Consider the following 27,094-nt stretch of genomic DNA (forward strand, 5'->3'; position numbering starts at 1 on the left):
CAGTTTGACAAATCATTTAAAGTAGCAACACAGGTTGTTCAGACCATAAAAAAGCAAACACAGCACATTCTAGAGGAATAGAATTTAAAAGCAGATAAGTTATGTTGAACTGTGATTTAAACTGTCAAACCTTCTGCCAAACTATTAAACCATCCCTTTCTGAAATCCGTGATAACTATTCTTTATTATATTTTCGGTCTCTGGATTTTTTCTGTTTCATCAGTGATTAAATGATTCCATGATCATTCCTACCACCGATGTTTGGTGAACTGGATTTGTTCTATCTCCTGTTTCAAAATAGAAGAATCACATTAACTGTAATCCAGTCCTCTGGCACTATTCCTTTATGTAATGATTTTTCCGATATATGTAACGATGCCTCTGCTATCTCTTCCCTTGCTTCACTTACTATGTGCGGATGCAATCCATCTGGACCAGGAGTTCTACCACCATTTTAACATAAATGTCTTGATATCTCTATTGAACTCTTCCTTTAATATCATGTTCACCCTGTTAATCTCCCGTGTAAATACTGAGGCAAAGTAATAATTCAATATTTCTGCCATTTCGCTGACGTTACCTGTGAGTTTATCTTGTGAATCCCTGAGTGGCACTCAAGATATTCTGATTTTCCTTTTGTTATTTTTGTGTCTGTGGAATAATTTACTATTACTTTTTATATTCCTTGATAATTTGATTTCGTGGTTCCTGTTTGCTTCCCTAATTGTTTTTGTGACTTCTTCCTAACCTCTTCCTATTCGCTTTTGCCATCCCCTTATTTAATATCTATGAATGAGAAATTCCACCAGCTTGTTGTGTCTGTTCAGGGGATGATTTTTTGGAACGATTTATTGTCTGTGATTAAACTGCCAGAAACCCAAAGGGAACAATTCAGTCCGAAATTCCACAGAAACTCTCTATTTCTCCATCCAAGTGAAATAAGGTGCTATAATGGTGAGTATAGCTGCCTTCCCAGCAATTAATTCCAACAGGTTTGAATCCCAGCACGCTGAATTCAGAAACACCAAGACTGGAACCGAATTTGATGATGTTCAGAGCGATAATGTTTCCAAACGGGTCCAATTTATACAAAAAATACTTTTAAAATTCATTTCTTCCACCATAACGTTGAATTTAACTGTTCCTTTGTATTATTATTTGCCCTGATCTGTACGGTGGATAAAGGACACAATTGCACGGATCTGTGAAATTAATTGATTGTCTGAAGTTTTTCCCTCTGTTGATTCCCGTTCCTTATTTAAATTATGTCGGATTAACCTTTCTGATCTATCGAAGGATCATTGACCTGAATCGTTAACCCGAGCTTCCCTTCTCCACAGATGCTGCCGGACCTGCTGAGTCTTTCCAGCATTTTCGGTTTTAATTTTTTCTATATTTTATCCCTTTCACTTTTGACGGTCGCCGTTGAAACTTCCAGATTTGCGCTCAGTTTTTATTTGTGTTGCAGTTCGGTATATTTGAATTAATATAAATCGTGTCATAAGAAATCAGACAGAAATTTTGCGCAATGTAGAGGGAAATATAATGGGGCAACTTTCGAACGATCAAAACAAAACTTTATTATGAATCAATTGTCTAATTTTTCACTGACAAAATATGAAAAAATACGAGAGTAGAAGTTACGGGGAGAAACTATTTCCTCACATTGCACATTGTGCTGAATCTGTAACAACGACAGATGATGTGAATTTATTCCACTCTGTTACAGTTCTTACTAATGTCCAATAGATGTCAGACTGTATGAGAGTGTGGGATTAATTCTCTGTCTGTCAGTCAGTATGTGAGTGTGAGATTCATTCCGTATCCGTCAGTCTCCAGTACAGTCTGTGAGTGTGGGATTCATTTTGTATCTGTCAGTCTCCAGTACAGTCTGTGAGTGTGGGATTCATTCTGTATCTGTCATTCTCTGGTACCGTGTGTGAGTTTGGGATTCATTCTGTATCTGTCAGTCTCTGGCACTGAATGTGAGTGTGGGATTCATTCTGTATCTGTCAGTCTCTGGTACTGTCTGTGAATGTGGGATTCATTCTGTATCTGTCAATCTCTGGTACTATATGTGAGTGTGGGATTCATTCTGTATCTGTCAGTCTCTGGTTCTGTGTGTGAGTGTGGGATTCATTCTGTATCTGTCAGTCTCTGATACTGTCTGTGAATGTGGGATTCATTCTGTATCTGTCAATCTCTGGTTCTATCTGTGAGTGTGGGTTTCATTCTGTGACTGTCAGTCTCTGGTATTTTATCTCAGTGGGGGATTCATCCTGTAACTCAGTCTATGGGAAAAGTGCAAGTCTGGATTCGTTCTGCATTCTTATTTCAGGTTGCAGTATAGTGCTTGAAACTGTTTCTTAAATTCATTAATATGTACAAATCTTTTGTCTGGCATTAATTTGTAAATATGGATACACTATTGGATTTTGTTTTCATCTAACAACATGTGTGAGTTTTGTTGTAGGATTATATCTTAATCTCTGAAGATAATGTACATGTCAATCTTTTGCTGTGAATTTTTTGGACTCGTATTTAATGCGTAGCTCAGTCTGGACTAATGGAATTGATATTGTATCTTTCAGGCTGACATTGTATGAGATTTTTGACCTGGTATGTAATCTGTTGTTCTGTCTGTACAAATGGAATTGACACTCTAACTTTCAGTCAGACACTGCAAGAGATTTTTGGACTGGTTTGTAATGTGTAGCTCAGTCTGCACTGATGGAATTCATACTGAACCTTCCAGTCTGTTACTGTGTCATATATTTAGGCTGGTTTGTAAGGTGTCGTTCACTCTGCACCAATGGAATTGATACTGTATCTTTCAGTTTGACACTGAATGTAACTTTTGGACTGGTATCTAATGTGAACCTCAGTCTGCACTAATGGGTTTGATACTGTATCTTCCAGTCTGATACCGTGTGAGGTTTTTCTACTGGTATGTTACGTGTAGATCAGTCTGTACTAATCAAATCGATACTATATATTCCATTATGATACTGTACTTGATTTTTGGACAGGTATCTAATGTGAATCTCTGTCTGCAGTAAAGGAATTGATACTGTGCCTTTCAGTTTGACACAATGTGATTTTTGGACAGGTAACTAATGTGTACCTCAGCCTGCACTAATGGGATTGATACTGTATCTTCCAGTACGAGACTCTATGTGAATTTTGGACTTGTATATAATGTGTAGCTCAATCCGCACTGATGGAATTGATTCTGTATCTTTCAACCTGACACTGAGATTTTTGGACTTGTATGTGACGTGTAGCTCAGTCTGCACCAATGGGATTGATACTGTATCTTTCAGTCTCATACTTTATGATAATTTTGGACTGGTATCTAATGTGTACCTCAGTCTGCAGTAAAGGAATTGAAATGGACATTGCATTCTGACACTATGAGGTTTTTGGACAAATATGTGAGTCAAATTTGGGTAACATCTGAACTGGTATCTAATGTGTATCTCAGTGTACAATGTGGTCATGAATACTGCATCTTTAAACTCATAATGTGTGAGAGTTGTGGGCTGGTACTTAATTTGAATCTCGGGTACACTATTTTGATTCATTCTGTACCTATCAATCGGTCCCATGTGTCAGTTCTATCTGGGATTTAATTTGTAGCTAAGGCTGAACTAACGTGAGATTGACACAGTGCCTTTCAATCTGATACTGGGTGTGATTTTGGACTGGGAATTATTTATCTGCCGGTCAGCGGTACTGAGTCATTGTGAAATGGAAATTCCGTCTGTCTCTCCTGCTCTGTTTGACTGTTGGATTGGGATCAGTATGCGACTGGCTATTTCTGCTGTCTGAGGTTGTGGGACTGGTGACCTGTCCTTGTCTCTGTGCTCTGTGAGTGTTAATGTACCTACTGTGTGTGAGAAGCAGCTGGCTGCATTGACTGCTCCACGTGCCTCGGGTGGAGTCAACATCACATTGACTGTGGGTCCTTCAAGGATTTGCCTGCAGGAAGAAAAAATATCGCTTGTAACTTAACAACAGGTGAAGTAGAAAATACAAACGTGATCAATTGAATCTCTCTGTTAATAATAATTGTAATATCTACAAATAGAAAACCAGTGATACAAACAGTGTCAGTGTCTGACTCCACTGCAGTACTGCAGCACTCAGCTTCTGCACACCAGGTGTGTTGGGCAGTTTTACAAAAAAATAGTGACATCCAGATACAACCCAACCCCTGCACTGATCCATGGGGCGGGAACCTTTGTACAGGTCAGGTTTCTAATCCCCTCTCCCATGGGACTAACCATAAAACCGAAACAAAACAGTCACTGTTTAAAATTTGTCCTTCAAACAGCTCACCTGATGCCTGCAATAGATGGTCTTTTTATAACTCCCCATATCCTTACTGTACGGCTCTGTTCACTGTTCAATAACAAACACTAAAGGTTAATGGGCAGATATGAAAAATCAGATTTAATTCCTGCCACCAATCACAAACACGTTCACACTGCACATTATCCGGTTTCACCAATTTGTACCGAATTGTTGCGGTTCTGCTTCCGGCCAGTTGATGTCCCCAAACCCCGGGACATTGAAGTTTGCAGATGAGAGAGGGACAGAAGATAAACTCATTCTTCACATTATATTGCACGAGTGAGATTTAGAAAAACTAGGAATGGAGACGTGCTGCAAGTACATTTTGTTAGACCAAACACTATTTGTAATGCTGTGTTAAATTCTTCTAATCAATTTAGGGGGTATTATCTATTCTGAGGAAGACTGTGAAGCTAGGAGAACGGCCGTGTAAATGCCAATTGAATTTCAATATAGAAAGGTGCGAGGTGGTGCGTTTCACTTGGGGGAATAAGGAGGCCATATACTGCTTGGAAAAGAAGAATCTAAATGGGGTGGAGGAGCAATGTAAATCGTGTCCTGAGAAACCAGAGATAAATACTGTGCAATGTACAGTGAAATATAATGCGGTAAATTCACAACTATCGAATGAGTAAAACAAAAACCTTATTATAAATCAATTGTCTTCATTTTTCACTATCATAATGTGCAAAAATGCGACAATAATTGTTACAGACAGAGACTTTCCTCACATTGCAGATTGTCCTGTTTCTGTAACCATGACAGATGATGTGAATTTGTTCCACTCTTTTACAGTTCTCGCTTACGTCCAGTAGAGGTCAGTCTCTGGTACTGTGTATGAGAGTGGGGTTTCTTCTGTGTCTGTCTGTCTCTGGGACTGTGTGTGAGAATGGGGTTTATTCTCTACCTGTCTGTCTCTGGTACTGTGCGCGAGTTTGGGATTCATTCTGTATCTATCAGTCTCCACTACTGAGTGTGAGCGTAGGGTATATTCTGCATCTGTCAGTCTAAGGTACTACATATAAGTGATGGATTCATTCTGTATCTGTCTATCTCTAGCACCTGTCAGTCTCTGGTACTGTCTGTGAGTGTTGGATACATTCTGTATCTGCCATTTTCTGCTATTTTATCTCAGTGTGGGATTCATTCTGTAATTCAGTCTCTGAGACAATGTGCAAGTCTGGATTCATTCTGTATTCTTATTTCAGATTACAGTATCGGATTTGAAACTATATTTTTAATACTTTAAAGTATATACAGTTCTTCGAGTATTTAATTTGTTAATATGGATACAATTATCGGTTTTCTTTAATCAAACAACGTGTGTGAGTTTTGGAGTAATGTTACATCTTAATCTCTGAACTTTATTATGAATGATAATGTACTTTTCAGTCTGTTTATGTTGAAATTACTGGACTGGTATGTAATGTGTAGCTCAGTCTGCAATAATGGGATTAAGTCTATATCTGAGTCTAACACTATGAGGTTTTTGGACTGGTATGTAATATGTAGCTCATCTTGCACTAAAGGAATTGATACTGTATCTTTAATTCTGATATTGTATGAGATTTTTGGACTGGAATGTGATGTGCAGCTCAGTCTTCAATAATGGAAGTGATATTGAATCATTCAATCTGTTACTCTATGAGATTTTTGGACTGGTGAGTAACATATAGTTCAGTCTGTGCTGATGAATTTGATGTTGTATATTTGAGTCTGTTACATTATGAGATTCTTGGACTGCTATATAATGTGTGGCTCAGTCTGCACTCATGGAATCGATAATCTCTCTTTCAGTCTAATATTTTATGGGTTTTTCAGTCTGGGATGCAATGTACAGGTCAGACAGTGCTAATAGAATTGAAGCTGTATCTTCCAGTCTGAACATTTATGAGGTTTTTGGACTAGTATGTAATGTGTAGCTCAGTCTGTACCAAAGGTATTGATAATGTATATTTCAGTATAATACTCTATGAGTATTTACCAATATATCGAATATGTAACTCAGTCTGAACTAATGGAATTGATACAGTATCTTTCAATCTGACACTATGAGATCTTTGGACAGGTATGCAATGTATAACTCAGTCTTCAGTAATGTGACTGTGACATTCATTCTGTATCTGTCAGTTTGTGGTACTGTGTGAGTGAGATTCATTCTGTTCCTGGTAATCTATGTGAGTATGGGATTCGTTCTGTATCTGTCAATTTCTTGTACTGTGTGTGAGTATGAGATTCATTCTGTATCTGCCATCTCTGGTACTGTGTGTGAATGTGGGATTCATTCTTTATCTGTGTGTCTCTGTACTGTATCTGAGTGTGAGATTCATTCTGTATCTGTATCTAATTATTTTCTCCGATTACATTATGGTATTCAATACTGTACTTTAATATCATAATGTTTAAATAATTTTTCTCATTATTTAATTGGTAAATTTGGATAAACTTCAGGATTTGATGCTGGAGGTTTTAATCAGATAATTTGTGTGCTTTTGGACTACTATTAAATCTATATCTCTTTGAGTAATATTGTGAATGTTAATATATCTTTCAAACTGACATGGTGACATTTTTGAATTGCTATATAATGTGTAGATCAGTCTGCACTAAATGAATTGATACTGCATTATTACATTTTATTTTATAACATTTTTGGACTGGTATGTAATGTGTATCTCAGTCTGTGCTAATAGAATTGATACTGTATTTTTAAATCTCATACTATGAGTATATTATAAACTGGTATCTAATATGTTACTTAGGTTACACTGTCACAGCATTTCTCAATCTGATACTGTACATGAGTTTTGGACTGGCAATTTGTATTCGAATGGTACACGATTCGAATGGATACTGCATGCATTAAACTCACGTGTGTGTGAGTTCTGGGCTAGTATTCAATTTGAATCTCGGGGTATCTGGTACTTAATTCATGGCTGATGTGAAATTGACAATCTGAAAGCGAGACTTTGGACTGGGATTTTTGTATCTACCTGTCAGCGGGACTGAGTTCGGGAGAAATGGAACAGTGTCTGCCTCACCTCCTCTGTTTGACTGTTGGATTGAAAATGTGTCTCTGGAAATTTGGGATCAGTGTGGGACTGACTACTTCTGCTGACTGAGACTGTGGAACTGATGACCTGTCTGTGTCTCCGTGCTCTGTGAGTGATAATATACATACTGTGTGTGATAAGGAGTTGGCAGCACTGTTCCTTTGCCTCGGGTGGACGAAATTACACATTTAATCTGGCTCCTTCAAGGGTTTGCCTGTAAAAAGAAACGTATCTCTTGTAACTCAAGAACAGGTGAGGTGGAAAATACAAAAGTGATCAGTTTAATATCTGTTAATAATTATTTTGAATATCCACAATTGAAAATCAGCGATACAAACAGTATCAGTATCTGACTCCACTGCAATACTGCAGCACTCAGCTTCTGCAGAGCAGGTGTGTTGGGCTGTTTTATAACAATTTAGAGGCATTCAGACACAACCCAACCACTGCACTGGTCCATGAATGGGACTACCCGATGTTCGGGTCAGGTTTCTAAACCCCTCATCCAGGGGACTAACCGTTCAACTGAAAGCAAACAGCCGTTGTTTAAAATGTGTCCTTCAACTTCTCACCTGGTGCCTGCAATAGATGCTCTTTGTATAACTCCCCACATCCTTACTGTCCGGCTCTGTTTCCACTCTTCAATGTCCAGTAACAATAAACAGGATGAGACTGGAAATAAACCAGGAACATTCACTGCTGGTTTGGGGAGAGAAAGCAGCAATGATTTTAAATAGCACTTTCTTCCCATTCTCTCTCCCTTACCCTGGACACACCCTGTGCACAAACAGCCCGAGAATGACCTCTCCCTTCCCCCGCTCAATAGATGTTCCTGGACTAGTTCCTGATCCACTCCGCCTCTTACAAACAGCCCTCGGACTTCCCCTGCCCTTCCCCCGGACTCAATGGCGATCTGAGCCCATCTGCGGACACGGTCCCGAAGCGATGAGCTGCTGTAACGAGGCTGCTCTTTGCTCCCTTCCCCCGGGGGCCGTGATCTCTCCATTCCCGGCTGTTTTAAACCATCTTCTTCCGCTCACTGAGGGAATGGCGCCCACAGGCCGAGCTGGGGGAGGGGAGCGCGCATGCGCTCTTCCGCTCACCAACAAGCAGCCCTGGGGGCGGGGCTGATTCACGCATGCGCAGATATCTGGTAAAATTCCCAATACAAAAATCGATGGAAACTTTCCCCAATTGGAATTTTTCAGAGTCTGAGCAAAGGAAGTGGGGCTGGGGGAAAGGTCAGAGGGAATGGGGTCCACAGGCAGTGCAGGAACAGGCACCAGAATGGAAAACAGATGGGATTCCACCAGTGCCGAACGCTGGAATCCAGACTGACTTTACAACCTCTAACTATTAAACTTGATGTTTCCATCCTTGCTGTTCCTGTCCATATCTTGTGATGGTAAAGAGCCTTTCATAGATTAAGTGGGCGGCTGTGGAATGTGCCAAAGGATTCTGTTCATTTTTGGCCCCTCTACTGATAAATGAACGTGTGACTCCGAAACTGGAGGGTGGATTTCTCAGACCAATCCTGGAGAAACATGGGAGGAAAGTGGGAGTTGGTGCATTTGCTGGGACCGTGTAGAATTAATATCTGACAGCAACAATCCCAGATTAATTTAACCGGAGTGAAATTCTCGGTTACTAAGAGTAATATCGAACAGCCTTGAGCTGCAAAACTTCAGATGGTATAACAGGCAAAAGAGGGTTAAATGTGGCTTATTGTTTTTGTCACTCTGCACTTTCCCTGAGTGTGGGATTAATAGTGTGTCTGTCCCTTGTACAATATCAGTGAGAGATGAAATTGCATCTTCTGTCTCTCCAACGCGATCTTTCTGGATAAAACAGAACTTTACCGGTTCTCTCACCGCTCTCTCTGTCTCTCTCACCGTGTCTGCTTCCCTTTCTCTCTCTCTGGCGCTGTTTCTGAAGGTGGATATTGCTATTGTGCGTGATTTAGACACTGATACGAAGTGTAAGATTGATACTGTTTCTCTCTCTCTAGTGCTCACATGAAGGTGGGATACTGTCTGATATAAAACAGAGAGAATGAGATGTCCGGGCCGGGCCGCACTATAACTGGGGATGTGTTCGGCATCAGTCCAAGTTAATGGTCATTATCTTTTCACAGATTCAGGGCGAGTGTCTTTGTCAGACGGTAACGCTGGCGAAGCTAATTTAGTTGCGACTTTTAGTAATTTGTGTGTCTGTACCCCTCGATCCCTTTGCTCCTCTATCCTGTTCAGACTTATTATCCAAACAATATGTGAGCTCCTTATTCTTCATTCTGCAAGTTTATTGATGTCCTCTTGCATTTTGACACATTCTTCCTTTGTATTAACTGTACCCCCCAATTTGGTGTCAAAGTCAAATTTTGAAATTGTACTTCCGATTCCCGAATCCAAATCGTTAATGTTAATTGTGAACAGCAGTGGTCCCCGCACTGATCCCTGTGTTAAACCACTTCCCACTTTTTGCCACTCCAAGCAACTAACCGTAACCCCTATTCTCTGTTTTCTGTTTTGTCGCCAGCTTGCTTTCCATTCTGCGACCTGTCCCCTGACTCCACGTACACTAAACTTTGCCATGAGTCCACAATGCGGTACCTTACATAAGGCTTTCTGAAAATCCAAATGTATTACATCTACCAGGTCACCCTTATTTACTCTTTCTGTTAATTAGTCAAATGATTTAATAAGATTGGTCCTGTCCTTGTCCTGTTATTAGATTAAATTTTGGCCGCTTCACTTGTTCTTGATGCTCCCAGCGCTTTTCTTCGGCAACAGCACGGCCTGGATATTAGGCAGCACCCCGCCCTGAGCGATGGTCACCAGTCCCAGCAGCTTGTTGAGCTCCTCGTCGTTACGAATGGCCAGCTGCAACTGTCTGGGGATGATCCGGGTCTTCTTGTTGTCTCGGGCCGCGTTGCCGGCCAGCTCGAGGATTTCAGCCGTCAGATGCTCGAACAAAGCAGCCAGATAGACCGGGGCTCCGGCACCCACACGTTCAACGTAGTTCCCCTTTCGCAGGAGGCTGTGAACACGGTCCAAAGGGAACTGCAGTCCGGACCGGGATGAGCGAGACTTGGCCTTGGACCGAGCTTTACCGCCGGTTTTTCATCTTCCAGACATTTCCACAATCTCACAAATACTTCCACAAAGAATGAAGAAATCCTCCCCCACTCGCCCTTCTTATACCTTCTGGAGGAGTACAGTGGGGCCACTTGTGATGGGTCTCTCTCAGAGTGTTTACACTGCCCGCTCACCCTCACTGATATTGCATCTTTCAACTGCTGTAATATTGTCCTTTACTAATATTGCTACTCTGCCTTCATTCTCTATTTCCCTGTCCTTTCAAAAGATCTTATCGGCTTGAATATTAAGCTGCCACTCGTGCCCAGCTGGTCGTCCGGTCTCTGTAATGATTTAATATAACTATTTAACTTTACTCAATGGCTGATGTGAGCTGCGGCAAAATGTATTTCCAACTGGACAAGTATTGCAGGTATCGACTGTCTCTTCAGTCCGAGAAAAGGTGAAGAATTACTGGCTGTTGTGTAATTTCCATTGATTGGGGGTTGGCGACATCTACTGGGCGGAAACGGGAACTGCAACAGAGCGAGAAAGGATCCGTCAGAAACCAGTTTCAATGAAGGACAAAATCCAAAAGCCTGCAGTGTCTGTTTAGGGTCTAATGTTTAGGAACTATTTTATGGTGGCAAATTATCAGCGATGGTGGTATAGTTGTGAGCATAGCTGCCTTCCAAGCAGTTGACCCGGGTTCGATTCCCGGCCATCGCAATTAGTTATTCTTATTATTTCACTTCCTTTTGAAACTGGAAGTTTGCAATCGAATTTGATGCAGTTCAGCTGGATATTGTTTCCAAAATATAAACCGCTGTAATTATATTAAAATGTTTTCAACGTTCATTTCTTTTCCCTATAGAAGGAACAGAGGAAAAACATAATGGGAATGGTGAGTTACCAAGGGTCGAATGAGAGTGAGGAAGGCAAATGATATGTCAGCCTTTATTGCAAGGGTGTTGGAATATAAGAGGAAGGAATTCTTGCTGCAATTGTACTATGTTGAAATATTGTGTAATATTGGCTTATATTCGCTGGAGTTTTGAAGAATGGTCGGTGATCGCATTGAAACGTATAAAATTCTTAGGTGGTTTGACAGGGTCGGTGAGGAGAGGCTGATTCCCCTGCTGGAGAACCAAGAACTAGAGGTCATAGTCTCAAGATAAGGGGCCGGACATTTCGGATCGAAATTAGGAAGAATTTCTTCACTGAAAGTGTTGTGAATCTTTGGAATTCTCAACCCCAGAGGGCTGTGGATGCTCAGTCGTTGAATATATTCAAAGCTGAGATCGATAGATTTTTGCACTCTCGGGGAATCGAGGCATATGGGGATCCAAGTACAGAAATCACTAACAGTGATTACTAAATCACTAAAAAGAAGTTAAAATGGAGATGAAATTTTGATTTTTAGCTCAAGGGAACGGGAATAAAAAGGACTGGAAGTTTTGTCACAGTTATACAGAGCTCTGGTTAGTCCTCATTTAGAGTACTGTGTTCAGTTCTGGGCACCGCACTCTCTATAATGGCTTGGAATGAGAAGGAGTTTTTCTCTTTGGGATTCTATGCAATGGGAGGGAATAGGAAAGGGTTTGGTCTTTTCGGATTTTTTCCAGTGGGAGTGAAAGAGAAGAGGTTTGTTCCATTGAGCTTCATTCTGCGTGCTCTTGCGTTTACTGGGGAGACCTGTATGTTGCCAAATTGCTTTGTTTTTAACATTGTGCCCCCTCGTTTTACCCTAAATAGAAAAGTATAAATATAATGAGACATGGAAAGGAAATTCGTCAGATATCAGGTTATCAGCGGAGCTTATAAGGCCAGTAGCTGCTCGCCAGAGAATGCTGAGCCCGATTGACAATATCAGCTCACTGCCATTAAATGGGTACGGTCACAATACAAACACAGGAAAATAAAATGAATCAAAACTGGACATCAAATAAGAAAGAGGCAAACATTTATTTCATAAGTAGATGATATGTCACAGGCAGTCTTGTCGTCAAAAATTGTGATTGCGTGAAATTGATTGGTTGAATGTTGGACTGAAGTTTACTTTCACATCTGCATTAGGTAATTTCCGTTGGGCAAATAGCAGGCAATCATTTCACAGGTAATATCCGGTTAGGCAGATGGCAGGCAGTCATTTCACAGGTAATTTCCGGTTAGGCAGATGGCAGGCAGTCATTTCACAGGTAATTTCCGGTTAGGCAGATGGCAGGCAGTCATTTCACAGGTAATTTCCAGTTAGGCAGATGGCTGGCAGTCATTTGACAGGTAATTTCCGTTGGGCAGATGGCAGGCAATCATTTCACAGGTAATTTCCGTTGGGCAGATGGCAGGCAATCATTTCACAGGTAATTTCCGTTAGGAAGATGAGAGGCAGTCATTTCATTCTGTGGAGCGATGGCTTTTTTCTGGTGGAATACACTTTCAGTTATGATTAGTTTTTCCGGAGCAACAGCCAAGACACGCTCTTCCTCGCCGACAAAGTCACGGTGTGTGGTGCTGGTGTAAGTCCAGTATCAAGGGGAAAGGAGTCGGGGGCGGCTTAATCATCAAACTTTATTTCCCAAAAATGAATCGTTTTGTAAGAAGAGAAAGAAGTTCTTCTGCAACAGAAAGTTCAATTGATGATGGACGCTCTTCTGCCATATCGACCGGGTCTGAACCACCTCTGAACCACCTACCACATCGAGGATGAAGCAGTATAGTGAGGCTTTTTTGAAATGTGGTTTCATCAATTGTGCAAACGCAAACAAAGATCGAAAGCCCCAGTGTGTTATTTGTAACGAGGTGCTTGGAAACAAGAGTTTAAAACTCGTCAGAATTAAAAAGTCATTTATTGACAAAACATGGGGAACTCGTTGATCACCCGCTTGAATATTTTTAAAGGAAGAAACAGGGATTAAAGTTATCAGCACAAGTTCTTACTCGGTCAACTGCTCTGAATGATAAGGCACAACTGGTGTCATATTTGTTCTCATATCGTGTGGAAAGAGAGAAAATGGCCCATACAGTTGGCGAAAAACTTATTCTTCCAGCATCTCTGCATATGGTGCGTACAATCTTTGTCGAGAAGCCTGCTGAAAAATTGAGAAGCATTCCTCTCAGTGACAACACAATGTCTCGGCGAATATGTTCTATTGCTGAGCATTTAGAAGCCAAGCAGCCGGGGATTTTGCTATCCAACTTGTCGAAAGTGCTGATATTTCAAATTGTGCAACACTGTTAGTTTATGTGAGATATGTCGGGCAAGAAGACTTTATGGAATTTTTGTTGCGTTGTCTAACTTTATCAACAAATAAAACAGGAGCAGAGATATTCGAAGCACTGCATCACTGTGCAGATGGAAAATACAAATTGGACTGGGCTAATTGCAAAGAAATTCCAAGTGATGGAGCAGCAAATATGACAGGTAGAAATAGCGGAGTTGTGAGAAGAATATCTGAGGCAGCTGGTAATGATGGTTAGAATCACTGTTTCATTCACCACGAGGCTTTGGCGTCCAAGGGTATTCCCCGTGATCTTATGGCAGTACTGAAGGAAGTAGTGAAAATTGTTAATTTCATGAAAGGAAGCTCACTGAACTGCAGGCTTTTTGAAGCATTATGCTCAGAAATGGGAGCTGAGCTTACTCATTTACTGTTTCACACTGAAGTACGATGGCTGTCACGGGGCAGGGTGCTTACAAGGGTTTACGACCTCAGGAAAGAGATTCACATTTTTCTGGTGGAGAAACATTTAATTTTGCAAATGTATTTTATGATGACAGTTGGTTAATGAAGTTGTCTTACCTGGCTGACATGTTCTCAATTTTAAAGGAACTGAATTTGAAGTTACAAGGAAGAGGCAATGATTTGTTCCGACATTGTGAACAGATAAAAAACATTCCAGAAGTCATTAGAACTGTGGCAAGCCCGACTGAAAAGTAATCACCCGAGATATTCCATGATCCCAACACTGTTACAACACATTGAGGAGAACAGCACCAATGAAGGTAAAGTGAATGAAATGAAATGTGTCATACAGTTACATCTCGCTGCTCTGTCTGACAATTTTTGTCGCTACTTCTCTGCAGAGGGATTTGAAAATTTGAAGGAAAAGCGTTGGGTGAAAGATCCTTTTGCTTTCGAAAATCCTGAATAGAAAATTAAACTAAACTTGATGCCTGAGCAAGAAAACGAACTGGTGCGACTCACCTGTGAGCATACTGAAAACACGCCACAAGTCATTCAGTGTGTCTTCTTTGTGGCTCAGTGCTTTCAAATAATATCCTCTGTTGACTAAGATTAGTGTTCTGTTTTGCTGCCATTCACAACAGCCTACATGTGCGAACTGGGATTTTCGACTTTGAGAATGTTAAAAACAAGAGAAAGAAACCGAGTCAACAGCGCACCTGGTATGCGTGTCGAGCTTTCATCTTGTGATCCAGATTGGAATGAGATCATGAACAACAGGCAGACCCATCCCTCACATTATTTAAGTGAAACTCAACCTGATCTTTTATTTACTGTATTTATACTGTAATAAAATGTTTTTCAAGTAACGTCGATGTCTAATTTTATTTATTACTTGAAGTGAAGTGAAGAGCGAGCATGCATTGACCTTTATTGGGATTTGATGAAAACTCCAGTCAGAAGATATTTTTTTTGGGTCCCTGGGGGAAGTGTTTTTCTTCCACTGAGTCACGAGAAAAAAAATTGAAAATAAATGTTCGACATTGTACGGTCAGTGTCTGTTTAGCAAACCGGATCTGAATTCCTCAGTCTGCATTTCGAGAAACGGTTCTGTGCGCGACGCGGGCAATAAAACACTGACCGACGCATGGAGACTAATGGCTGCCGGAGGCCCCACAATCCGCCATGCCCCAGAAACCCCTCTATCTCTCGAACGCGCTGACTTCCCGCTCAGACTGCGCATGCTCCCCAGGCCCGCCGTGCATTCTGGGAAGTCGTCGCTCCTTTCCTTTGTTCGCGAGTCGGACTCGGTGGAAACGGGAGAAAAAACCGGGAAGCGGCGGGTAGGACGGGGGAGGCGCAGGGTGATGGGTGTAATGGAGTCCCGGGACCCCCGCCCACCCGATCCCCCGGGTCCCCCGGCTCTGATTCGGGGCCTGAGCCGCACTCGGTGTTGCTGAGTCTCCGCTCAATGCAAATTCAGGTTGTTGTTGATCTGCTCCCGTTGGCCTCAGCTTTGCCGGACAGAATCAGCCAGGGACGGTGACTGTGCTGCTCCCCATAGTTGAAACGCCGGCAGCTAGCTGTACAGGCTCACAGGTGCAGAATTACCACTTGGCCGGGCGCTCGACGGCAAACAGTGACTGGGGCCGAAACCCAACATCACACAGAACCTTCAGGAGAGAAAAGGAGGAAAAATAGATCCTGCAATGAATCTGGATTTCAAACAGCGAGGACGTGTCACGGAGGGATAGTGTGTGGGACGGGGGATTTACAGCTTAATAGGGGCAAGGAGGGAGAGTGTGGGACGGGTGATTTACAGCTTAATAGGGGCAGGGAGGGAGATTGTGTGGGACGGGGATTTACAGCTTAATCGGGGGGAGGGAGAGTGTATGAGACGGGGCATTCACAGCTTAGGAGGGGCAAGGGAGAAAAGAATGTTCCAGAGAAACTCGAACTGTGGGTTCTGAATTTCTATTCTGTACTTATGGTGATGAATTATGTAAATGATGAGCACAGATGCGTAGACGAGGCTTGTATTCTCTTGAATAAACAAGATTAAGGATTGATCTAATTGAGGTGTTTAAGATGATTCGAGGTTTTGATAGAGTAGATGGAGATAAACTATTTCCTCTGGTGGGAGAGTCCAGAACAAGCGGGAATCATCTTAAAATTTGAGCTCGGCCATTGAGGGGTGACGTCAGGATGCAATTCTTCACACAAAGGGGAGTGGAAATCTGGAACTCTCTTCACTCCAAAAAGCTGTTGAGGCTGGGGGTCAATTGTAAATTTGAAAATTGAGATTGATAGATTTTTGTTTGGCCAAAGTATTAAGGGCTATGATACTAAGTAGGGTAGATAGTGTTAAGTTATAAATCAGCCATGATCTAATTGAATGGCGGAACCGGCTCGTGGGGCTGAATGGCCAACTCCTGTTCCTATGTTCCTAAATGCAGCCATCCGCAATAAGATTGTGGATGGCAAGGGCCTTGCTCACAAGTGAACGGACTTCTGGAGGGAGATGCGGTGAGAGGAGGTGACTGGTCAGGGTGTGTCTGTAAATGAAGCAGAAATGATAACCGATCAGGGAGTGTCTGCAAATGAAGGAGAAATGTGATTGGTCAGGGAGTGTCTGTAAATAAAGTAGAAATGGGGACGGTCATAAAGCGTCTGTCAATGAAGGAGAAATGGTGATTGGTTCGGAAGTGTGTCTAAATGAAGGAGAAATTGTGACTGGTCATGGAGTGTTCGTAATTGAAGGATAAATGGTGACTGGTCATGGAGTGTCTGGAAATGAAGGAGAAATGGTGACAGTTCAGGGAGTGTCTCTAAATGAAGGAGGAATGGGGACGGTCAGGGAGTGTCTGTAAATGAAGGAGAAATGCTGACTAGTTAGGGAGTGTCTGTAAATGAAGGATAAATGGTGACTGGACCGGGATTGTCTCTAAATGAAGGATAAATGGTGCCGGGTGAGGGAGTGTCTATATATGAAGGAGAAGCGGTGAAGGGTCAGGGAGTGTCTATATATGAAGGAGAAATGGCGACGGGTCAGTGAATGTCTGTAAATGAAGAAGAAATGGTGATCGGTCAGCGAGTGTCTGCAAATGATGGAAAAATTGTCTGATTAGGGAGTGTCTGTAAATGAAGGAAAAATAGTGTCTGGTTCGGGAGTGTCTATTAATGAAATCGAAATGGTGACAGGTCAGGGCGTGTCTATAAATGAAGGAGGAATGCTGACGGGTCAGGGAGTGTTTATAAATGCAGGTGAAATGGCGTCTGGTAAGGGAGTATCGATAAATGGGGGAGGACATGGTGACAGGTCAGGGAGTGTCTATAAATGAAAGAGAAACGGTGACGGGACAGGGAGTATCTATAAATGACGGAGAAATGCTGACAGTTCAAGCAGAGTCTGTAAATGTTGGAGAAATGGTGACTTGTCAGGCAGCGTTTGTTAATGAAGGAGAAATAGTAACTGGTCAAGGAGTGTCTGTCAATGAAGGAGGAACGGTGATTGGTCCGGGAGTGTCTGTGAATGCAGGAGAAATGTTGACAGGTCAGGTAATGTCTATAAATGAAGAACAAATAGTGATGGGTCAGGGAGCGTCTAATAATGAAGGAAAATGCTGACTGGTCAGAGAGAGTTTGTAAATGAAGGAGAAATGGCGAAGGTTCAGGGAGCGTCTATAAATGAAGGAGAAATGGTGTTTGGTCAGGGAGTGTCTGTAAATGAAGGAGAAATGTTGACTGGTCAGGGAGATTCCGTCGCCAAATTTGGGAGGTACTACATATGGACTGCTTACAGGCAGCTATAGGGAGGGACATAGTGTCGAAATGAGCGGCAGACCATATACACACAGCAAGAGTGAGCATCTTCAGGAGAGGAAAGAGGAACCAGTGAGTGTCGAACAGAATCCAACCAGAGTCAGCACCTTCAGGGGAGGAGAGGGAGGGGAACCAGTGAGTTTAGAACTGAATCCAGCCAGAGTCTGCACCTTCAGAGGAAGAGAGAGTTGGGAGCAGTGAGTGTAGAACTGAACCTAGCCAGAACAAGCACCTTCAGGGGAGGAGAGGGAATGGAACCAGTGAGTGTAGAACTGAAACCAGTCCGAGTCGGGATCTTCAAGACAGAAAAATTAAATCGAAGGAAAATTGTTGCAAGTGGTGCGATGGGTTTGCGTTTCATCAGACGGAGGAGGGTGAGTGTGCGGGACGGGGATTTACAGTCTGGAGGAATGAGCGGGTAGAATGTTCCATAGAAACTAGAATTGCCTGTTCTGAATTTCTATTCCGTATTCACAGTGAGGACTTTTGTTATATCCTTTTACAGGGTATTAGAAGGGGAGGATTTGCAGAAAAGAAACTCAAACCAAACATCACGTCAAGATCTGACAGTCACTCAATTCACCAGCACCTGAAGATTATCGGCCTTAAAATATAGGAGAAATGTTGATCTGTTCCACCTGTGGGAAAAGATTTCAAACATCACTGTGACTGGAATAGCAGCGAGACACACACACCCGAGTGAGAGTGTTCCAGTGCACTAACTGTGGAAAGAATTTTAACCTTTTACACAGCCTGAAAAAACATCGTACCATTCACAGTGGGGAGAAACCAGACAAATGTTCTCTGTGCAGACGAGACTTGTTCTGATCGTCCAACCTGGAGAGACACGAGGACGCCCGCACCATGGAGAAACCGTGGAAATGTGGGGACTGTGGGAGGGGATTCAGTTACTCGTCCCGGCTGGAAACTCATCGGCACAGACACACTGGGGAGAGGCCGTTCACCTGCTGTGTGTGCGGGAAGGGATTCACTCAGTCATCCCACCTCATTGAACATCAACTTGTTCACACTGATAAGAGACTTTTTAAATGTTCTGTCTGTGAGAAGAGCTTTAAAAGAAAAAGTGATCTGCTGACACACCAAATGATTCACAGTGGGGAGAGGCCGTTCACCTGCTCCGTGTGTGGGAAGGGATTCATTCAGTCATCCAACCTGCTGACACACCAGCGAATTCACAGTGGGGAGAGGCCGTTCACCTGCTCCGTGTGTGGGAGCGGATTCACTCAATCTTCCCACCTCATTGAACATCAACTTGTTCACACTGATAAGTGTTTTTTTAAATGTTCTGTCTGTGAGAAGAGCTTTAAAAGAAAAAGTGATCTGCTGACACACCAACGTACTCACACTGGGGAGAGGCCGTTCACCTGCTCCGTGTGTGGGAAGGGATTTACTCGGTCATCCAGCCTAATGACACACCAGCGAGTCCACACTGGGGATAGGCCATTCACCTGCTCTGTGTGTGGGAAGCGATTCACTCGATCATCCCACCTCCTGAGACATCAGCAAGTTCACATCGGGGAGAGGCCGTTCACCTGCTCCCTGTGCGGGAAGGGATTCGCTCAGTCATCCACCCTGCTGACACACCAGCGAGTCCACACTGGTGAGAGGCCGTTCACCTGCTCCGTGTGTGGGAAGAGCTTCACTCAGTCATCCACCCTGCTGACACACCAACGAGTTCACACTGGGGAGAGGCCATTCACCTGCTCTGTGTGTGGGAAGGAATTCACTTGTTCATCCGGCCTCATTGAACACCAACTTGTTCACACTGATAAGAGACCCTTTAAATGTTCTAACTGTGAGAAGAGCTTTAAAAGAACATGGGATCTGATGAGACATGAACGTATTCACATTGAGGAGAGGCCGATCACCTGTTCCGTGTGTGGAATGCGATTCACTCAGTCATCCCACCTGCTGAGTCACCAGCGAGTTCGCATGTGACTGTAGGAGTTGGATTCTTCTGTTATTGCTGTATCCAAGACTAAACCACGTTCATTCTGACAGTTGCAGTTTGTTTCTGATGTTAATGACCCCCTTTAACTGGGCTAGAGTTTAGTATTCTGTACAAGTGTCAAATAAATCAACTTTCTTTTAAACACAGTGTTTTGACCTTCATATCTCGATGATAAATGATAAAAGGAACAGTTTGAGGACTTATGACGACGTGAGTGGAATACGTCTTAGAACTGAGCTCCTCCACCTTTTTAAAAGATGGATCTACAAGATGTCCAAGTCTGATAGGACAGAAAATTCTATTGTATCACAGGTTCCACTTCAATCAGCCTGAGCAGGTTTCCACTATCCTTGTGTGAAAAAGAGCTTCCTGATTTCAATCCTCGACGCCCGATCTATAAATTTAAGGTTATGTCCTCTTGTTCTGGATTCCCCCACCAGAGAAAATAGTTTATATTTCTACCCTATCGAATCCCTTTATCATTTTATATCCCTGGATCAGATCACCCCTCAAACTTCCAAACTCAAGGGAATGCAAAACCAAGTTTATGGAACCGGCCCTCATAATTGAACACTTCAATCCCCAGTATCATTCTGGTGAATCTGCACTGTCTCCCCTCCAAGGCCAATATATCCTTGGTGAGGATCAGTACTCCAGATGGGCTCTGACCAAGGCTCTGTGGAACTGAAGCATCACTTCCTTCCCTTTGTATTCCAACACTGGAGATAAAGGCCATTAGTCTGCGGTTGCTTTTTGCATCTGTGCACTAGCCTTTAGTGATTTATGTACATGGACACCCAAATCCCTTTGCTCCATCACCATTCCCAGTCTCTCACTTTTAGAAAATACTCCAATGTTTGCTTTTTGCATCCATATTGAATGATCACACACTTCCCCACATTGAACTCCATCTGCCACAGTTTGTCCATTCGCTTAAACTTTCCCTTTGTAACTTCGTGCTTCCATCTACACAACTTACTGTACCTCATAACTAATGTCATCTGGAAACTTGGACCTATTACTCTCTGTTGCTTCATCCAAGTTATTGATAAATATGGTGGAAAGCTGAGGTCCCAGTACAGATTCCTGGGGACACCACTAGTCATATCCCGCCAATCAAAGAACATTCCCTTTCTCTTTACTCTTTTCTCCGACCTCCCAACCAATTCCAACCCAAGTCGCAAGGTCACTTTCAATTTTCTGACTTTTATTTATTCTATTAATCTCTTGTGCTGAACCTTTTCAAATGCATTCTGTAAGTCCATAGAGAAAACCTTCATAGACACTCCCCTGTCCACCTTCTTAGTTTCCTCAACAAATCCAACTAAATTTGTCAGATATGACCTGCCCTTCACAAATCCAAGTTGACTCTCTTTGACCAGCTCATTTTGTCTCTCCTGCTAGATTTCAGTAAGTTCCCCACAACCGATGTTAAAATGACAGGTCTGTATTTTCCTGGTTTCTCCCTCCCTCCTTTCTTAAATAAAGGAGTGACATTTTCAACATTCATATCCAAGGGCAGAATTCCTGAGTCTGGAGAGCTTTGGGAAATTATGACGAATGCATCTGCAATTTCCCCACCGGTTTCCTTTTATACCCTGGGGTGGAAACCGTCAGGTCCTGGAGATTTCCTTCTTAGATTACAGTTATGTATTTATCTGACTGTGTGTAACAGGACTGAGTTCCCAGCGCTGACTGTGTCCATAAGAGGACTGAGTGTCCCAGCACTGACTGTGCTTTACAGGACTGAGTGTCCGAGCACTGAGCGTAGGGTGCACATTGGTGCAGGAGGACGTATATGGGTGGGGTCGAATCCATGACAGGGTGGCGAGACTTGGTGTTGTCGTTGGAGATTAAATCGGTTGGAGGAGGTGACAGAGATAGGGAAAGTGAGAGGGTCATGGAGGGATTTGAACATGAGGATTGTAGGGCTGGAAGAGATTACAGAGATAGGGAGGGGGTGAGGGCCACGGAGGGATTTGAACATGAGGATTGTAGGGCTGGAAGAGGTTACAGAGATAGTGAGGGGGTGACGGCCACGGAGGAATTTGAAAACGAGGATGAGAATTTTAAAATCGATGCATTGCCATGCCGGGAGTAATAACACACGAACAGAAAAAGACACACACACAGATCTCACAACAGTGCATGGACGGTCTCAAAGACCATCTCCCTCCTGGGGTCATGGTCCCTCCGTCCTGTGGTCGCGGTCCCTCCCTCCCGGGGTCGCAGCACCTCCGTCCTGGGGTCACTGTCCCTCCCTCCCGGGGTCGCGGTCCCACCGTCCCGGGGGTCGCAGTCCCTCCCTCCCGGGGTCGCGGTCCCACCATCCCGGGATCGCGGTCCCTCCGTCTCAGGGTCACGGCCCCTCCGTTCATGGGGACGCGGTCCCTCCATCCCGAGGTCACGGCCCCTGCATCCCTGGGGTCGCGGTTCCTCGATCCCGTGGTCGACGCCACGCTGCCCCGGGATCGCGGTCCCACCGTCCCGAGGTCTCGGTCCTCCGTCCCGGTATCGCGGTCCCACCGTTCCGGGGTGTCGGTCCCTCCGTCCCTGAGGTTGCAACCCCATTAACGCCGCTCGGGCCTGAATTTAGAGGAGCTGCAGCTCGGGCCGCTCTCACTGCGCCATTCCAAGGCCCCGGGGCCCAGGCCACTTCCAGGTACGGACCCTCCCTCTGTCGGTCTCGACCCCTCCCACACCAGCGGCCGCCCGAACGCCGACCCGAGGCCGCCATCATCATCCTCCTGGGACGCGCCTGTTGCTAAGGGAACGCAGCATAGGGACCGCGCGGCACATGCGCGGCCTCCCTTGGGCCGGAGATGCATGCACGCATCATGATGTCAGCGCGCAATGGTGAAAGACGGTTCCGCGTATCACGTGATAGGAGGCGTCAGCCCAGGACGAAGGCGGGCCGAGGTGAGGGCTGTCAATCAAAGGGCCCGGAGTCAGCACTCACTGCGCAAAGGGGTTTGGAGAATTTGTTTAAAAAATTAAAATAGAAATGTACAATAAAGTGAATAAATTGCAAATTCAATAATCTGATTTAAAAACAGAAATGTCCAAACTCACATAAGGCTAATGGCCTGGGTCCTCCCGGCACTCTCAGTCTTCTCTACCTGGGGCACAGGATGAGCAGAATGCTTGAATATATATTTTTTAATGCAGAGGGCGCTGGATGTATGGAATGGACCAGCAAGGGAGGCAGTGGGGCCTGATTGTATCAGCAAATTCCAGAGAGTTGGCTAAGTACCTGATAGCGCTACCTTGGGATATGACAGCCTAGAAATTGGGATCTTTCATTCATTTTTTACGCTTGTGCGCTTATTTTTATTGTTTGGTGTACCTGGACACCCAAACCCCTCTGCTCCTCCACAGTCCCTAGTTTCTCACCCTTAAGAATATACTCCCTATTTCTCACCTGATGCCTGCAATAAATGATATTTGTATAACTTCCCACATCTTTACGATTCGGGTCTGTTTCCACTCTTCAGTGTCCAATAAGAAGAGACATAGTGAGACTGGAACTTTTTTTTAATATTTCAAAATACACTTCATTTCATAAAATTCATGGATACACACAGTTCAATGTAAATGTTGCAATAACAATTCAAAACAAATACAATACACATCATACGATTCCATTATTACAGGCCAAAACACAGTATATATCTTCTAACACATGCTGTACAATACAAGGTGGGATCGCCGTACACGGTTGCCTTTCCCCATAAAGCCTTTGTGTAGGCCGCACCTCGCTTCAGTGTGCACCTCAGCATGAAATACTGGACCTTGGAGTGTGCCAGTGGCCAACACTTAGCCGCGGAAAGTTCCCTCGGCTGGAAGACCAGTAGGTTTCGGGGGAACAAAGGGCCTCCTTGACCGAATTGGTGGTCTTCCAGCAGCAGTTGATATCTGTCTCGTTGTGCATCTTGGACAACTGCCCATAGAGGACAGCGACCTGTGTTACCGAGCTGTTGGAGATGGACTCCTCTTTGACTCCACGGGATAGGGGTCCAGTCTCTTTTACCCGAATACACGGATCCATTAGCCCACATTCATGTTCGTGTTTGGCAAACACTGTCTGATGTCTTTCATACATCTGTTGAACCTTGGGGTCAGAGACTTTGGGGGTAACTTCACCTTCACTGCTTGGGCGGTAAACTGACGGAGCAGAAATTAAAATCGGGTCGGTTCTATAAGGGGCGGGTGATCCCCTCTACCAGTTCAGTCCCCAGCGATGCTGAAAATTTCCCTCCACGTGTTATGAACCGATGCAGTTTGAGAAAATGGACCAGCTTGTGGGCTTCGAAGATTTATTCTAGAGCGTAGGTCAAGAAAGGTGTGGCCGATTTTAAGTATCCCACCTGGCCGAAATGAGGTGGATGAGGCGAGTAAATGGTGTCATGTCACTTACCGCCCCTTCAACGCTGGCGTTCCTGCATCCAGCATCGTGGGTCGGGTCCTGAGAAGAGCGGCCCGAGCAACACCCACCTGTTTCCGGTCAGGCCACGTGTAATATGTAAATCAGAGTATGTTGACTTACATGGGACACCATTTAATGTTGGACACAAATGGTTGGAGGAGCCGCCCTTTCGATGGGCATTGAGTGGTCCAGAACACTGAGAAGTTTATTTTTAACTCATATTTCGTGGAGCAAGGAGGAGCAGGAGAGATTTCCCTTGGCCTGCTGCGGCCTTGTGAAATCTCCCGGCCCCTGATCGTCTCAGAAATATATCAGAAGGTTTCCTTATTGATCTGTGTAACCAGGCCCAGCCTCATGTCCCATTAGACTCCCTGCAGTGAGTAAACATTACTGCACAGCAGCTCAGAGAGGAAACGATCTCCAGAACTCCCCACTGGAGTTTGAAATTACATTAATATTTTACCAGTTAGTAACGGTCCGGGTGTTGGTCCATTATTATTCTGTTCGGGTCAAAACAAATGTCCCAATGAACAGGGCGCTGTCTGACCCTGACAGCTCACCCTCAGTCCATCCCACCGGGCAGTGTGTTTGATGGGAAATAATCATCAACCGAAAAGGAGGATTTGATTTTATTCATTTCAGGGTTAAACATTTAATATTGAAATCATATTATTTCAAGACTAATAACAGCAAACCATTTCATGTTCGAATCACATCTTGTATCATTTCACAACACCGCATTTGTTGGATAAAATATAATTCCTGTCTGGTATTTCCAAATGTATTTAAACTATTGGATTGATAGCAGTTACTTTCGTGAACTCATTGATGTCAATGGATAGTAAAATCAGGCGCGATGAATAATGGGCGCCCGATCCGCTACCGGCCGTCTGACGCTACCACCAAACGTGATAATTTACCGGAAATGACTTTTAATTTAATTTTGGATGAAAAATCTTCAGATGTTTCTATGATTTAACTAATGTAGCAATTAGATTCAGTGGGTATTTCACCCCGTTCTTGAGCTCCTCCCTGAATTTAGTCTGGGTCACAGCATAAATACACGTGTTGGTGCAGGAACTGAGAAGTTGAAGCATGAATCCGACTGACTCAATGTCACTGGCCATATAGGACTGGGCGTTTGTTGTATGCAGAGAGATAACATAAAAAACGAATGCGCTCCATAATAATAAAAAACTGCCTGATATACTGAACAGTAAAATGATGGATTTCCTTCGATTCTCCATCTCTGGATCCCTGTGATTCTCTCCATTGCTGCGGCCCCGGAGTCCCCTGCGGACTCGACTGGCCGCTAAAATGTGCCTGGCGGTGAGGACATTGAACAGCAAAATCAGAATGAATGGGAGACAAGGCATGAACACAAGATTAAACAAGTCAAACGCTGCCCATGCGGGTGAAGTGAAAAGGGCCAGTTTCAAGACACAACCCCGGTGTACATTGTCCATTATATATTCCGGGTCAAATGCAAAGTACCAGGGAATGTTTAGTAAACAGCTCAGCGCACTCACCACCCCGATAACAGCAGCCGCCGTTTTCTCGGTGCAATATTTTGTTTTCAGCTTCTGACAACAAATGGCCACATATCGATCAAAGGTGAAAACGACTGTGAACCAGACAGAGGCCGCTGTGGCTGGTACACTCAGGATGACAATGAGACGGCACACGGGGGTAATGGTCAAGAATGAAACTGGGAAATAAATATTAACAATGCGCCACATTATGACAGCACTGATAACGACCAGGAGATCGGCCGCTGCCATTCCCACCAGGTAGCGAGTGATACATTTGGAGAGTCCGCACTTTCCTCGTGACAGGATCACAATCGCCACCAAGTTAACTGTAAGAGAGAGAAACGGAAGCAGAGAAATTAGTGATCAGACCTGGAGCCAAAGCAGCAGTTTGACAGGATCTGGGGTGAAATTTCCAGCTTTGATGCTGCATCAAACGGTGGAAATTGATTCACTGACCTGGGCAGCGCTTTCGGGCAGAGAAATGTTTTTCAACACAATTATCAATAATGAATTGGGAAATTGATGCAGAAAGTGAATAAAGTGAGCACCGGATCCACTGGAAGGGCCGAGTGAGGGCGTTGAGCCGGTGGGGAAGGGAGGTAGGATTTAAACACCGGGAATCTAACGGGTTAAATTCTGAATTGGGCGCCAGATGGATGGGTAAGTGAGCGAGGGCCAGGAAGGTGAGGGGAAAGGGGGAGATGCTGCTGCTTTGCTGCACAGGGTGGAGAGAGCCGACTGTGGCCGGCACAAAACGGGAAAGACCGAGATCCGTGGCGGTGAGTTTGAGGCTTCCGATTGGATTGGAAAAGGCAGCTGGAGGCCGAGCGAGTGATTGAGATTGGGAGGGAGACAACGGAAAAGGACATGAATGAGCTGGAGGGTAGTCAGCAGCAGATAGTTTGGGAAAGCGAATTAACTGAAGGATCGAATGAGGAGACGGAGGATTCAATGCAGTGGGAGGAGAGGCTGGGATTCACAGGGAGAGACTGCAGCAGAGTGTTAGAGGAATTCTAATCTATAGGTCCAACTCACACAATCCAATTAATGAATTCAACCATTAATTTCTGTGGTTATTGGTGTCAATGAACTGCTCGTTGGTTACATAATGTGTTCAATACATTTACTTTGCATATTCAACTAAAATTACATTAAAATGCAATCATTGAATTCGCT

The 27,094-nt window shown here is 43.8% G+C and overlaps 1 long non-coding RNA gene, 1 other non-coding gene and 1 pseudogene across 3 annotated transcripts; 2 read left to right on the forward strand and 1 right to left on the reverse strand.

The window, feature by feature from the left end:
- Positions 1-1,555: 1,555 nt before the first annotated feature.
- Positions 1,556-8,499, reverse strand: LOC137312406 (uncharacterized). 2 transcript variants are annotated; one of them, XR_010960716.1, is made up of 5 exons: positions 8,175-8,499; positions 7,982-8,081; positions 7,538-7,623; positions 4,342-4,404; positions 1,556-3,981 (listed from the first exon to the last, which is right to left on the reverse strand). It is a non-coding gene; the product is annotated as an uncharacterized lncRNA (long non-coding RNA). The 2 variants fall into 2 exon arrangements; XR_010960715.1 differs by having other exon boundaries at positions 7,982-8,499.
- Positions 8,500-11,140: 2,641 nt separating this feature from the next.
- On the forward strand, positions 11,141-11,212 carry trnag-ucc (transfer RNA glycine (anticodon UCC)). Its single transcript has one exon. It is a non-coding gene; the product is annotated as a tRNA-Gly (tRNA).
- A 4,212-nt stretch (positions 11,213-15,424) lies between these two features.
- LOC137312510 (zinc finger protein 160-like) overlaps positions 15,425-27,094 on the forward strand; it is a 437,990-nt pseudogene continuing 426,320 nt past the window's right edge.

The sequence above is a fragment of the Heptranchias perlo genome, unplaced genomic scaffold (genome assembly GCF_035084215.1).
Source record: "Heptranchias perlo isolate sHepPer1 unplaced genomic scaffold, sHepPer1.hap1 HAP1_SCAFFOLD_43, whole genome shotgun sequence".
NCBI classification, from domain to species: Eukaryota; Metazoa; Chordata; class Chondrichthyes; order Hexanchiformes; family Hexanchidae; genus Heptranchias; species Heptranchias perlo.